Source organism: Myotis brandtii, unplaced genomic scaffold (assembly GCF_000412655.1).
Source record: "Myotis brandtii unplaced genomic scaffold, ASM41265v1 scaffold45, whole genome shotgun sequence".
In the NCBI taxonomy this organism is placed as follows: domain Eukaryota; kingdom Metazoa; phylum Chordata; class Mammalia; order Chiroptera; family Vespertilionidae; genus Myotis; species Myotis brandtii.
In genome coordinates, this window is record NW_005367209.1 from 1,385,502 (window position 1) to 1,390,692 (window position 5,191).

The 5,191-nt window shown below is 43.5% G+C and overlaps 1 long non-coding RNA gene across 1 annotated transcript in view; it reads left to right on the forward strand.

Moving 5' to 3' along the window:
- Nucleotides 1–3,897, forward strand: part of LOC106727558 — a 76,143-nt gene extending 72,246 nt beyond the window's left edge. The window contains exon 4 of the long non-coding RNA XR_001363786.1: nucleotides 3,781–3,897. This is a non-coding gene — a long non-coding RNA (uncharacterized LOC106727558). The remainder of the gene's footprint in view (nucleotides 1–3,780) is intronic.
- The last annotated feature ends 1,294 nt before the right edge of the window (nucleotides 3,898–5,191 follow it).

Below are 5,191 nucleotides of genomic sequence, written 5' to 3' on the forward strand. Positions count from 1 at the left end.
AGCAAAAACCTATGGTAAGATGGAGGTAATATACCCAGGATTGGACATGAGCAGGGCCAGAATATAAGTAAGCTGCATGAATGTGTGGCCAGAGTACTATGTCATTAATGATACCTGGTCAAATACATGTCTGCATGGGATTGGGGTGTCCCTTATGACTGACACCAGAAAAAAGGCTGAGCTTGGATCAAGCATGGTTGAATTGGTAAGGAGGTGCAAACTGAAATGAGCTGCTGCTGCACACTGACCTGGTAGTGATAAAGCAAAATCCTCCCAGTGGTTCAAACTTCATGCATTGCCCGTGGTCATCCATTTTGCACATAATGAGAAGTGGCCTAAAGTAAGAATATGTAAGACTCCTGGGTAGTGGCATATGGCCTGGCTGTTTCATAGGTGCCTGGAAGTAGAAATGTTGGATGAATGAGGAGAAGGCCTGTGGAAGAGGCATGTGAATGGAGCTATGGGAATGGGCACAAAGTGTGGCTATCTGAATCACATGGCGGTGTCCATCAGGTAACGTACCATCATGGAAGAGACAATAAATGACCACATAGACATGATGATTCCGTCAGTCATATCAGCTAGACTCTGCTTTTGTCCACCTAGTGGGGTCACAGAGGGCACATGCAGAGTAGCCATAGAGATGGAAGCTCTGCCTGGTGGCAAGGGTGAAGGTTCTCTTTGTGGAATTTACAGGGAGGGCTCTTACTTCACAGTGCTGACCTGGCTCCTGCTAGTGCCAAGTGCACAACATGGCAGCACAAGAGACCAACACTAAGCCCCCAATGCAGCACGATCCTGCAAAGGGACCAGCCAGCCACTCACTGGATCGTTGATTTATATTCTACCTGGATGGGCCAGTGATTCAACTTGGCTGGAATTGATACATATTCTGCTACAGATTTGCCCTTTTTGCCCACATTGACCAAAACCATTATCTGAAGGATCTGTATGGATCCTAAAAAGCATTGTCTCCGACCATGGGGCATGCCAGCATGTATATGTCTGTTGTAGACTAATGACTCCTTCCAAAATTATCCATATTGTAATCCTCAGAACTTGGAATATATTATCTTACTAGAGGCCCTGTGCACGAATTCGTGCATGGGTGGGGTCTGGCCCACCCGCCCCACTTGGGGCCAATTAGGCCTGGCTGGCCAGGGGGAGGGGCCATGGGTGGTTGGCCTACTGGCCCTGCCCCCTGGTCGAACTCCCAGTTGAGGGGACAATTTGCATATTAGCCTTTTATTATATAGGATTACATAGGATGTGGCAAAAGAGGCTTTGCAGGTGTAGTTAAGTTGAGGATCTTCAGATGGGGAGAGTATCCTGGATTATCCAGGTGGGACCAATATAATCACAAGAGTTCTTATAAGACGGTGGTTCTCAACCTTGGCTGCACATTAGAATCACCTGGGAATCTTTTTAAAATCCTGATTTCTGGGCCTCATCCTCCGGAAATTCTGTTTCTTTATTATGGGTTGAGGCCACAACATTAGTAACAAAGAAACAGAATTTCCGGAGGATGAGGCCCAGAAATCAGGATTTTAAAAAGATTCCCAGGTGATTCTAATGTGCAGCCAAGGTTGAGAACCACTGTTCTAGGGGCAACAGTTCTCAGACTTGAGTTTACATCAGAATCACCTGGAGGGTTTGCTTAAACAGAACACTGTGTTCCACCCTCAGAGAGGTAACCAGAGAATCAAGGGGTCTGGGCTGCCTGTCACTATTTGAGCCAATTGAGCAGAGACAGGGTTGAATCTTATATGAGCGTTTATTCCAATAATGCTGGCAGTATGGGAGAGCAGCAGGTCATCCACAAAAATCTCCTCTGCACCCACCATAAGTCAACTGCTTATATTGGGTAGAAGGATAAGGATTACATTGGGAAGTAGGCAAACGGTATGCCAAATGGACATTTTACAGGTAATTCGGGCTGGGGTTTGCAAAGGGCTGGGGGTTTGCAAAGTGGGGGTTTTCAAAGGGCTGGCACCTCTGGTTTCTGCAACAAGGTTGTTGATCTGTCCGTGATAATAGGCAGCTCCTGGATGTGGAGGATGGGCCGCATTTCCAGGTGAGCTCCCAGGTCCCACATGCAACTCCCAGCCAGGTTAGATAGACTGTACTTTCTTTCATCAGAACAAAACAACCATGGTTAACAGAGCATGATTAATATTTCTTACAATGACAGCTGGTCCCCAATATTCTATTTCTGCCCCTATCGGAGAAGTCAGATTCAATAGCTCTGGGATGGGCCTGAGATTCTGCATTTCTAAGAATGCTGATGCTGCTGGTGGGAAGACCGCACTTGGAGATGACTAGTTTTAGCTTCCACTATTCTTCATCCCATCCCACCTTTATCTTTCAGCTGGCTAGGGCCTGGGGGCTGGAATGGTGGAGAGGAACATCAACCCGTTGGGAAGCTTGATAGGCAGTGATTAGTACCAAGTGACCTCGTTTGTGACTAGAAATAAAGCTGGCTGCCGATGTAAGTGGGAGTGGGATACTTTCTCAGTTAAATTGAAACTTTGTTGCCAAGAAGAGAAAAGTGGCTGATGAAAGTTGAATATATGTCAAAGTAAGTTGATTTAGGAGTACTTCTATAGAATAAAGATATTATTGTTTGGCTTATTTGCAAAGCAAAAATTTTCTGGTCAGGAAGTAACACTATGACATGAAATAGACTCTACAATTAAGTAAAATGAAGCCAGTCAGGAAAAGATAACAAAAGCCATCTTACTCAACTACAGCAGCTCAGCATTATGGCAAATATTTCAGTTGGTGCTAACCATTGAGCTTCTAAAAATGTTCCAAGAATGAAAATCATCCAGGGATGAAGCAGTAATAAAGGAAATCTCAAATACAATTGCAAATGTTGCATTTCCTAATTTAATAGGATAACATTTCAAAGTAAAGTCAGCATTTTATAAACATTTTGCCATAATTAGCTCTTATCCAAGTTATTAATCACTCTTTTAAAGCTCTTTGTACTTTTTATTTTCTCTTCTAGCCTTGATGATTCAGTGTCTACAATTAATATTTATTTAGATCTGAATCATTCATTCTGTGGATAAAAAAGGACCACATGCTAATCTTAATAACTCAGGGAAGGTCTGCATTGGTGGCCTTGCAAACTCAAGAGACCTAAAGTAACAACAAAGGATGGTCTGAAACTAAAACCTTCAATTTAATTTTGATCTTTACTGAGCCTATAGTTTTTTGCATCTAAGATAACGTACGTGAGGAATGTCAGGGTAAGTTTTAACTTCCCTTTTTCCAGACCCCTCAGGGCACAACCAAATGCACCAGGTCGCCTGGAGGGAGACCACAAATTCCTTCATTGTTATTGTTGTCATGTTAATTGTTGACTGTTAACTATCCTGCACCCACCTAAGCAAAAAATGTGTCTATCTTTTTACTTTTTATCCAATCCCAGAGCCCTCCCCCCACCACTTTGCTTTCTCCCGCCTCCCTAATCTATCACCAATGGATTTCATGTAACAACTCCTCCTTTGATTGATTGTAATGTATAAAACAAGGTGAAAAAAACGCCAGTCCAGAGCACTGTCTCCATACATTACCATTCTGCTTCCCGGCAATTGTCGACAGTTTGGCTCAAATAAACTCACAAAAATTCTTTACAGGTTTGAATATTTTTTACATTAACAATTCCTTCTTTACCAACCTGACTTAGCAGTTCTGTTACTTTACTACCGATATTCTTTCTCCACTGTTACTAACTGAACCTTGTTTTTTTGTGTTTTTTTTTTTTTTTTTTAGAACAGCAACGCACCCAACTGAAAGGCTCACCACATCACCCTCCTTTGCAGCTGGACGGTTGGCAGTCCTGGCCAGTGAAATGTGAGGCTTCCTGGAAACCTTTCAGCAGTGGAGGGACCCAGCTCACAGGTACCTGTTACCCTTGCCTTTCATCATCCTTCTTATCTCATCCTTCCCAACACAGATGAGAGGCCATCCCTTGGCCTTGGAGTGTTGCACCTGAGGACAAAAGCCACTTGCCAAGCTGGCAAGGTAAGAAGGGAGGTAAGAAGGAGCCTGAGATCATGCTAACGTCCTGGTTTTGTAGCATCGGCTGGGGTTGCTGACCTCCAGTCTTCTTGTGACCTAAATACATAAATAAATAAATAACTTAATTAAAAATCCTTATTTAGATAGACCATCATGGTCCACTTTCTGTTTCTTGCAGCCCAAAACAATCCCAACTGGTACATTCATTTACTTCCTTAAAGGAGCCCTTTTGCGGGCAAGAGCAGAGCAGTAACTCTCAGTCTTTAGTGTGTATCGGAATCATCTGAAGGGCTTGTTGAAAAACAAACATCTGAGTCTCAACCCTAGATATTCTGATTCAGTACATCTGGGGAAAGCCCAGAGAACTTGTAATTTTAACAAGCTCCCAGGGGCTGTCCATGCTGCTGGTCTGGGAACCACACTTGAAAAGCCTGGCAATGGTTTCAATGTGACCCTGCCTCAAGCGAGAGCTTGGACTGGGTGACACTTCAGTGTCTGTTTCTTGAATCCCCTGGTTCTGAGCCTCTGTTACACTGTCCAGAAGGCCTGCGTGTCATCCAGATTCAGCTGCTGGGTGCCGCTGGTCAAACTGGTTGGGTAAATATTTTCAAGATGTTCTAGGTATTCAACAGTGAGTAGAAAAAATCTGTTGTTGGGTCAGACAACTTCATGACATCTTATCTTCCCCTGAAGATACCAGGCTATTTTTCTGGATCCAGTTTATATATGTAGTGAGTTTCAGGCACCAACAACTTCCTTTCGCTGTATCTGCCTGCTGGGACTCTTCCCCAATGCTTGCTGAGGGAACCACTTTTCTCTAATATCAGAGTTTAGAAGAAGCTCCAGGTGAGCTTGTCTTATCATTCTCCTTTTGAAGACTCTCACTCTGTCTACGAACAATTGCTAACTTTTTAAAGGAGTCAGGGGAGATTAATTTTCTGCAAAAACTGATTTATGGCCATCTCTTCTGAGAGGATGGCCTGCGTCACTTTCCTTGCCTCATGCTCACTGCAGAAATTCAGTGATAAAAACCTTCCTTTAAACACAGAAAATGTATGAGCAAACTTCAAGGTCTTTCCCCTAACGCAGCAATTAATCTTGAGGTTAGATAGGAAAACCAAGAACAGTTTATTTGCAGAACAGCAAAAAGGGATGCCCCAAA